The sequence below is a fragment of the Accipiter gentilis genome, chromosome 4 (assembly GCF_929443795.1).
Source record: "Accipiter gentilis chromosome 4, bAccGen1.1, whole genome shotgun sequence".
Taxonomy (NCBI): Eukaryota; Metazoa; Chordata; class Aves; order Accipitriformes; family Accipitridae; genus Astur; species Astur gentilis.
This window is the reverse complement of record NC_064883.1, coordinates 22,437,697-22,448,141: the sequence shown is the minus strand read 5'-3', so window position 1 is coordinate 22,448,141 and position 10,445 is coordinate 22,437,697.

Sequence of the window (10,445 nt, the reverse complement as noted above, 5' to 3'; positions counted from 1 at the left end):
AGGAGCCTGTAAATCTCCAAACTGCCTGGTGGTAAAGCCGACGGGTGTTCTAATGCACCTGATGGGTTCTGCAAGAGGGGCCGGGTTTGGTCTTCAAGCCTGTCTAACCCGGCTTTCCAGCCTTTATCTTAGGCTGCGTGAATTTTGTCATTTGCAAAATGAAGATTTCTTCAAGCAAAATTTATCTAGCTAACCTCCCTTTTTCCCTGACACCTATCCTCCCATAGATAACATGTAGTTGCACTGGGAAAATTTAAAGTTGACTGTGACTGAAATGCTATTTACTCCTAACTAAAATCCATAAATAAGCAGTGATAGAGATGGATGCCAGAATAAATTGCTAAACACATTTGAGAATACAGGGGTACGAGGATGAAAATCTGTGCCAAGGAAACTCTTGTAAGGCTAAGTATCTATCAAGTAAGTGCTGCTAAAATTTTGCAGTGTAAAAAACTGAATAGAAAAGATCATTGTCAGAGGGAAGATGGATCGATTTGTCCTAATATTACAATAGTAGTCCTGATTGCAGGTACCTGAGGACAGTTCAGTTTTAGAAACAGCAGTATCTCCTTTGTTCGCTTGGTTTCTCACTCGTGAAAAAAAATAGAATTTTCCTCCTCATACCATATGTAGAATTCTTGTTAAAATACTCCACGCTGTAAAATTGCATGGGGAGGACAGAATACCAAGCAAAAATGAGTAAGTGTTTTCAGATCGTTCCTCTCAAATGTGTCTGTTTCTGCCTGTACCCTTCTACTTCTTTTGGAGAAGAATTTTCTGGGTAATGCAGACAGAGGGCAGGCAGGTAATCCTGCTGCTGTGCTGGCCAGAGCTACCGGTTCCTGCCATGACCTTGCTTTGGGTCTGAGATCTGTAAAACGGGGCATTGACGATGGAGACGCGAACCCTAGAGGGAAGATGCCGAAGAAGTACCGAGTGGCATAGTATTATTGCAGTGAAGGTGTTTAACACACATGGTAAAAAGTAACGACTGTGGTAATAAGGAAGAAGACTGCAGACCCCGTCCTGCTGGCAGCGCACGGGCAGGACTGTCCCCGGCCCCACAGGGCAGTGCTGGCGGGTCACAGCTCCGCGCCAGGAGGAGCAGCAGAAATGCCTGCCTGCCTGGTGTCCCACCCGCAGCAGGCGTGCGGCTGGCCCCACTCGCATCTCCTGCAGGTGAAGAAGTTACGGGTGACTGTGTTTTCCAATGTGAAATTCACACTTACTTTGTTTAACTCTGTAAACTCAGTGACATGACCACTTAGGGCCTGATTGTGCAGATCCTCTGCCGACTCGCTCACACATGCAAGAGTTGTCCTGCTGACATGAGTCGTTTGCCAGTACAAGCATGTTTTATTTAGAGTGTGAGGTGCAGAGCCTTTCTTTTTAAAGTATATTGCTCTCTTGCTTTCTGAGCTCCAACTCACCTGCTAAATGTCTATTTTTTGACAAGGGATGTCATTGAACGGGATTTCTTTCACTTTCTGAAAAGCTCATCCTACTGTTCATCATTGCATGTGTGACACAGAAGGGTTTTGCAGAGGCAAATCCAAGTTTACTTGCTTCTGAAAAGCTTGGTTACCTTTCTTCCTCGTTATAGTTGTGAATATTTTACTTGCCACCAACAGCCTGCATACTGCTGGCTTAAATTCAGCACTGTAAATATCTCAAAAAAATGGAAAAGCCCATCTTTATTCAATGTTCCCAGTAAATTTGTGCAAACCCTCTTGTAGCTGAAAATATATTATTGATTTTTAAAAACGTGGTGGGAAACCAATCACATTTTGGAGATACTTAGAAAATCACCTTATGTTATGTCATGTTTAAAATGAGGAAGTCTGAAGGACTGACTGTCTACCCCTCTGAAACTGTAACCATGAGTGCTGTTAGTCACTTGAGTTTTTACATTTGATTCTCCTTCCCTAAACATTTTGGATATTTTTAGTGCAACTGTAAGTACACTCCAGGTATTTTTTAATTAAAGGTAAATGGAGCAGAATTCTTTCAATTGATTGAGAATTTTTATTACAGGCATGGTCTGATTTTCCACTAGTTTGTACCCAGCATGGCTATTTGCACCAATGAAAAGAAGTTGTTAAACAGTGTAAAACCAAATGCATTTTTACTGCACCCTTGTTTAGCAATAAAGCTGCATAAGATGCAAAGTAGCACAGCATTCAAGATGTACATGCATTTACCAGGAATTATCAAATATTAATGCTATTAGAATTTAAATGAGCAAAGGATTACAGAAACGATGTCATACCTTCATTTCTTGGGAAGGAGCAACAGTTCTGATATTGTAGCTCCTGGCTCATGAGCCAACTTGATCACGAAGCCCTCAAATGGCAACGAACTCCGTCACTGCTCATGTGAGCTGGATTTGACCTGGTGACCCAGAGGCTGAAAGGCCATTCATTTCCTTTTATTATGTATGTTATTTGCTAATAGAAATTCTTTTTTATTCTGTCCAAGCTTTTATATGCTACCCACCACTGTAGCTGAATGCTTTCATTTGAACGCTTTCTGAGGGGACAGAAAGTAACATGACTCACTTGTCCTTCCCACTTTTGCTTTCTTTTCATGTACATGGACATTTCTGGAAGGTTAGAGACTCTACACTTTACTTTTTCTTTGTTTTCCTTTTTTCCTTTTTTTCTTTTTACTAATGCAAGTGGATTAAGGACCTTGTCAAATGCACAGGGCAGTTCAAACAATGTCTGCAGCGTTGGCTCTGCTTCCTGGAAAGCTCTCTGTCTTGCGCAAAGGACATTATTCCTTATTACAGAGGCATCCTTCGTGCCAAAGTAATTCAGTAGTCAAATACATTCCTTGTCTCCACAAATTTTTTAGGCCACTTAATGGGAGCATGAATCTGAAGAGAAGCTCTATAGGGAGCCAACGTAGTGAGTGGTCAGACTTAACATTTTCAAAACAATTAATGTCGCTCATGGGGAAGAAGGGGGCTGCAAGTTACAGTTTCTGTAGGCTGTCATTTTCTTGATGGATAGACTTGCACCACTGTAATTTTTCATATGTGTAATTCCTGCACAGTCACAAGTACATTTTCCACAGCCTTTCTATCTCCCATGCACGAGTCAAAATTAGTGCCCAGCTCTACGCATTCAACTGCGCTGAGGTGCACAAGTTGAACTTAGGTTAGAATTCAGCCCTGTGAGTTTTGTGCTGTCTCCATCAATATGAGGTTAATGGATGAAAGGGTGCACTTCGGCTATTATTGCATATTTAGAAAAAAATATATGCATGAGTTTTAGCTTCTGGATAAATTCACAGTGGAATGAGAATAACCCTTAGGATCTTCTACTGCAAGTGGTATCTGAGGGGTTTAATGCTAGTTAAAGGTCTGTGGTACAGTGATCCCATTTGCATGTAATTATGCACGGGGGAGACACTTTCAGAGAGAGATGGGGCATGTCTGTGTACAGTGCATTACGGCATATGATGTGTAGGCAGAAATATTATGGGGAGCCCAAGGCAAAAGCTGAGACTGTGACCCCACTGATTTATGGCTCTCTCAAAACAGAGTTGGACAAGAAAAGCTGCACTCTGAGTCATCCTGACTGCACTTCAGGGCATGAGATGCTGAACTGACTGCTGATGGCGTGTTTTGATTTTGAGGATTTTGAGGCTGAGTAGTGATGGAGATAATCCAAATAGGGGCAGGAGAAAGTTGGGTGTGTATTTTATACTGCAGCATGGGTGTCCATGTATCCTGTGGTCCTGTCTTCCTGGTGGATGAAACAACCCCAGCACCATCTGGCAGCAGGCATGGTTCTAACTGGTTGCCAGTAGGTACCCAGCACTGTCATATTATCAGCAATTCCCACAAGACTGAATTTTTCTATTTGACAGGATATATCGCTTTTATCTTCTAGACTAGATTGCTTTCATTTCTTGTAGAAAGGGAACATTAAAAAAAAAAAAGTAAAAGTCAAATAATTTTATAAAAAGTTGCTGGTCAGCAAAGAGGAAGAAACCATCTTGCTCTGGTACTATTCTGCATCTGCACTGAAACACAAGGCAGCAGCTGCCTTGGAGCTGCCCCCCACAGCAGGGAAAGAGACTCATCTACATTTAAAGATTCAGTGCACAGAAAACGGAATGACGACATCTCCTCTCATTTCCATGCCCAACGACATGCACTCCAACAGACAGCTATGCTGCTTCTACAATATCTCTTTATTTTCCATTATCTCTGCTTTCCTACCCCCTTCCTTCCTAAAGCCCTTCTTTGAGCTTTATTTTTTCTTGTGTTTAATTTGGAACTTATGTTCTGCAGTGACCAAATCCTTCTCCCTTTGTCTCTCATCAGAGCCCTCATTGCTTTACATCCGCTGGGAAGAACTGATCCAGTTATCTCCCAAATTACATTTCAAGAGCCTGAAGCCTGACTTCACAGATAAACTGGAGAGCACCCCAACCGCTATAAATACAGGACATAGCCTTTTCTGCTCCGTTCAGCAGTAGATGATGACTACCCAATTTTGCTGCAACATCAGTTGCTACCAGAGGGAACAGCAGGCCCTGCCATCATTCCCAATATTCAGTCATTATATGGTGATTGTTATTGTCTATTATTTTATATTAGGGTAGCAATTAGCACTCTCAGGGCTTGATGCCTCCTGTCCAAACAGAGAAGATGGTTTCACTTCCAGATTTCTCATGGACTAAACATAAGGCAAGAGAAAACAGATAAATCCAGCAGGCAGCTCAGATACCAGACGAAATGGTTATTGATGCAAAGAGTCACAGCAGTGCCTTGTTACAATTTCTGCAGGCTCTGCCTTTCTGGCTGCAGAAGGTAGAAACCCCCCTCATTTGATTTTGTTTGGTTTGGAACGTAACAAGCTCCCTCCTCTCCTTATACCTCTGCATCAGATTTGAGATCAGTGAATGCAGCCATGCATCCCTTCCTGGAAGGAAGATACATTTTCCTTAAGCAGCAAAGCCAGTAATTTTCAGCACAATGCTGACTATCTAATTTCCAGTCAGTAGAAGTATTAGGGTAAGTATAAAGCAGCCATGTCTCTGGACAGTGATGTGCTCCACTCAGCTGAAGCAACACTTCTTCAACGGGTTCGGATATCTCCATTTTACTGTCATCATGAGTTTTGTAGTCTTGGACAACACAGCTAGCACCCTAATAGTCCTGCAGAGGTACTCAAGGATAAGCTGCCAAAGAACATCTTACTGCATTAAGGTAATGGTGTGTACATTTGCTTAACTTGATCTCACATAATCCATCAAAATCTTCATGAATAGAAAGAGTTTAATCAGTCTTACTGATAGAAATTACACTCCCACTGTCGTCTCCCTGGTAAGTCGACCACTTCACTGCTGAGGGGTTCGTGTTCCTTTGTTTTACAAGGCACTTGGCAAAATTGCTCTTCCTGGGAAAGTAGAGGTTTGAGACCAGTGGCTAGAGAGACCATCCAGTCTGGGGCTGTGCTTGGTGTTTGCTTTTGGTTTGCTCTTTATATCACACCTCCTGCTTCATTACAGGAGGCAGGAAAGAGTGACAGAAGGGAAAAAAAAAAGGGGGAACAGTTAAAAGGACATGAAGCTCATCTTCCTTTAAACACACCTTATTGGGGAGGAGATTTCAGCTTAAACTCTGGAGTAAATTTTTCAAAGATGCCCCTAAGCTCAAAGCCAGATTTGGACACTCTCAAGCTGCCAGGCACTGAAGTGACTGTTTCTCACCATCAGACAGGCAAGCGCAGGAGCAAGGTTGCAGAGACAGACTGCAGGATCTCTATAGCCAAGGACCTAAGGACCGCTCAGACAAACCTGCCAGGAAGGGGTTACTAGCTGGGAGCTGGACGAGATCACCTCTCCCTGTCCCTTCTGTGGTCCTGTGGTAGTGAGACTCCAGAGATCACACCTCTGCTTGCAATTAGGATAATTCAATTAATATTGCTCACCTAAATTCCCATGGCCGCTTCTGCATTCCTCACTTCATCCCTAGCCTTAGAATGCCTGCTGTAATTAACTGGCTGTCATTGACATATTTTATGTTAGAAAAGGCAGCCTTGGTAGTGAGAAAAGTGGTTCCTGCCAACACTGAATTTTTATCAAAATTTAATGAACACTATTCTGTAAACAAATTCCTGGCTGCAAGTGCTGTGAGTAAGGATCTTTCCGTGTCAGGTGAGAAGGCTTCAGGGAGCCTCCTGGACAACATGAAGGTTAGTGCTTGGGCACTGCCTGGCACTTGGCAGCCTCAGCAGCCCAGGGGCAGCACATTCTGGCTTCAGACCTGCCTCTTCCCCAGCAGAGATGGGAACAGCTCTTTGAGCAGAAAATGGTACCAGAAGTCAAATGCTCAGTACTGACACCCACACACTCACACCTAGGAAATATTTGAGTCATGCTAACTTAGGCAGAGGCTCAGCCCAGAAGTCAGGTAGGGTGAAGTGGCTTAAATGCCCTTTCCTCTTCTGGGTTTGTAGAGGCTCCCACGCAGCTTCAGGTCAGTGTGATTTATCTCGTCCATGCTGGATTGCCCCGCGGGCTGCTCAGCCTCTCTGTGAACTCTTGTGCCTGAACACGGTCCCACCAGGAGGTCCCGGCACAGTTCCAGCGATGGAGAGTCTCAGGAGATCTCCTGGGCCAGTGCACGGCTGCCTCTGTGCCACCCGCCCAAGGAGCCCTGCCTTTCTACAGCCAAGGTTTTTCAAGCCCTTCTACATTTCTCCAGCCCTTTTATCCAGCAGAAGAAGACTGAAGGACGGGTGCAAATCGCACCCCTGGCTTTTGTCCCCAGCTGTTGACCTCCCAGGTGACAAAGGAGGCTCCGATGGGAGGGTTGAGCCTTGGCCCATCTGTCATTTAAATTAAAATGATGCAGATTGTTTCTAAACTAGGATTGTGCAGCAATAGTCATGTCCAGTTATCAGACGAGCCTATTCAGTCCACTTGCCCTTCCTCACCACCAGCGCTTCCCATCTCTGCCTGTTTCCACCGGCACCTTTGTGTGCCGGCAGCTGGAGAGCTGCGGGGCAAGGCCCATCCCTTGCCCTGAGCCAAGCTCAGTGGGACGCCTGCCTCGTGGAGGCCTCCAGGAGGTACTCTAATGCAAACTGTATTTTTCCTCCCCTGTCCCTCTCCCCTTTTGTTAGCAGGGAGGACGATGGTGGCACAGGGACCGTCCAGCTCAGAAATAAAGCAGCTGCATAGACCTGCTCAGAAAGGAAGTGTAATTTACCCACACAGAAATGTTTACAAAGGTAGAGTGCAAGTTGAAAGAGAAGGAAAATGGCAAACTTGGAGTGATTTGGTTTATTTTGCTGTTCAAAACTGTGAACTCATGTCTCCCCGCAGCCTGCACTCCAGCCTGAGTTCCAGACCTGATTGCATGGCACGGTGTCGGAAGGACTGCATCGTCCCTATGTCTGGCAAGCCAGCTTATGGAGACCATACTCTTCATGGATGAAATCCACTCTTTCCTACCTTTCCTGTTGCTTCTTTATTGTCTCCATCTACTTCTTGCCTAGCTTTCATGTTTCACCTGGTCTTCCCCAGGAAACAACTCGAGGAAAGAGAGCAGGACTTCTGTGCCTTTTGGTGTGTTTTAGCTGAGCTATTGATCGTGAGTGAAGAGAAGTCGGCCTTTCTGGAGAAGAATGATTTTTCCTGTGTGACAACCTTTATAATACATTGCAATTGTGTTTCTCAATATAATTTTAAAGCCATTTAGGATGGCTTTGCTGGCTGTTTTTCAGAAAAAAGCTATTCAAGTGTTGAGAGGGAGAATTATCTTTCTTGATCTGCTATTTTTCAGTCCTCATGACAAGCTGTGATTTTTCCAACTCAAAATTCTAAAGAATTTTAACTATTTGGATGGTGTTTAATACATTCCACGGACTACTGGTATAATGACATGAAATCAGTATAAAGAACAAAATCAACAGAAATTGAAGTGGCTCCTAGTTTTGTGACATATCTCTCAGCCACACCTGATTGTCAGATGTCCAAAGTCTGTTTCCTAAACAGATGCTCTTCCACCATTTCAGAATAAATAAATGAAATGAGCTCTGTACCTTCTATATTAGCCACAATTTACTAGTCTGATTTATTGAGATTAAAGCTTAAATTGCTTGGTTAAATTACTCAAATTACTACTCAGTAAAACTTTGGCATGGTGATTGTTTCTTTGTTTGGGGTTTACACAGCATAATGAGGTCGTGCACCGTATCCTGGGGACTTTGAAGCCCAGAGCTATAGCTAGCAAATGTTAGTGTTGTCAATCTGCTTCTCTACCCCCTGGGTAAGCTACTTCTCTGGATTTCTCACTCTCCGTTTTTTCCTGACTTATCACAGATAAGCTGTGAGCACCCTGCTGTGTCATGACCTCGATGGTAGAAGATGTACCACTGCACATCCTTTTTGTATGGAGGGCAGCAATGTCTGGGCAGTGGCTAGTGGCTTCTTTGATACTTGTCTGCCTTCCTTCTCATCACTGATTTCCAAAGAAGCCATCACCTGCTGGCGAGCCCAACCCTCACCCTGCTTCAGCCTGACCACTTAAAAAAATGTCTTCTCATGGAAAGAAGATTCACGTGAGGATTTCTCTGGAGTGGGAATCAGGATGGCCCTTCAACCAGACCCTCACGCCTGCGTTTTAGGCTGCCAGACTGGGCTGAAGACTTCAAAGCACACTCAACCCTTTTCCTGTACTCCCTGCCATGTCTTAATTTTGACCTTTCCCCTGAGAGATAGGTCCACTAGTGAAGAGAAGATAATTCAGCTCATGTGGTCTCTTGGGACTCCCACTAAGGGGAAGAATAACAATTCAGCAGCAGCTTTACTGATCTGCATAGAAAATTCAGGCTCCTTTTTTTGCTGACCCTACTGGCTTGCCACATACAGCTGTAAAATTTTATGCTCGTAATCCAGAAAGGCAGCTGGAATTTTCAGCCATAGGCTGTCAAATGTCAGGTTCATACCACACAGGATTAAATGATAATAGCAGAGTAATTCTTTTATTAAGATATTTAAGACATATTGAAATAGAAGCTTTTGTGAAACAAATGCATAGCAGTTTTACAGCATCAGAGTAAAAACAGACACTGAATTTTGCAGTTGTGTTTTTTTAGAAAAGATTGTTATCGCTAATTCAGCAGATCTGTCCTGGTAGTGTTACACACACACTCATGACCTCAGCTCCTAGTGAAAGACCACCAGACCATTCATCTGGAAGCTGTGTAAATCTGCCACTTCATGATGCCCTAACTGTGGGGCATCACTTACCTTTCTCTCTTTTGCATAACTGTCCAGCCTATGCAAAAAGTAAAATTATTATATGAACATGGACTGAAAAGGATCATTTAAATCACTGAGTCCAGCTCCCTATTACTGCATTTGACCATTTGATAGATGTTCAGCCACAACGGAGCCACAGAAAGCTTGCCAGCTCCCTATGACAACTTGCAGATCTATAGCAAAAGGCCCAAACACACTGGTATACATAACAGAGACAGCTGGGGGGATCAAGGACTTCATTGCTGATTTCACTTTTCATTAGCAGTTATTCCATTAGTTAGTTATCAGATGATCCTAACAATTATAGCACACTGTCCTACAGAGAAAGGTAGATAACACTCGATCATCCCCAACAATCTGATTTGGGGGAAAATTCCTTTGCAACCCCAGATCTGGCAGGTGGTATGGATAACCTTCTGGGTGTATCTCAAAGGCACTTGAGAGGTTTATATTTCAATTGAAGCACCAATGTAGTCTGTCTGTCTCTAGTTGAGACCTATCTCTGATGCTTCAGAGAGGAGCCAAAAAAATCACAGAAGTCAAGTTTGTTGGAAGAAAGGAAATAAAAGGTCTCTACAAAGGCCAAGAAAAATCTGAGGCATGAGATTATATAGCTGTGGTGCAAATAACACAATGAACAAATGCCTCCTTCTTTTGGAGACAAAGAACAAAAGAACCCATCACAGGTTTAAACTTCTGATACCAGGATCTCCTCCTTAGCCTACCACACAGTCCCATTCAAAAAGCTGAAAGGCTTTGTTTTACAGCTGATGAGGATCTTTGCATCTCCTAGCTGGTCGGGAGTTCAGCTTGTCTCTGCTCATCAGTTTGAAAATATGCTCCATAGCCTGTGAGTCTGTTTCACATTTTATTTTTTATAATCTTAAGCAGAAGGAATTCTTTCTCCCTTTCACTCATTCTACAGGACAGACACTGTATATAACTTCCATGCCTTTAGCAGAATTTTCCTTCCTTGCTTTTTTTTTCAAAACATGTTAAGTTCCCAAGTCGGAACACATACCTGGCTGGTTAAATTGCATGGAAGCAGACTATCACCTGTTTTATTTAGTGGTCTGCTTCTATAAATGTAGACATATTCACACTGGAGAACCTCAGAAGCGGCTTAGCTGGTAACAGGTAGCCTGTGCCCATAAGGA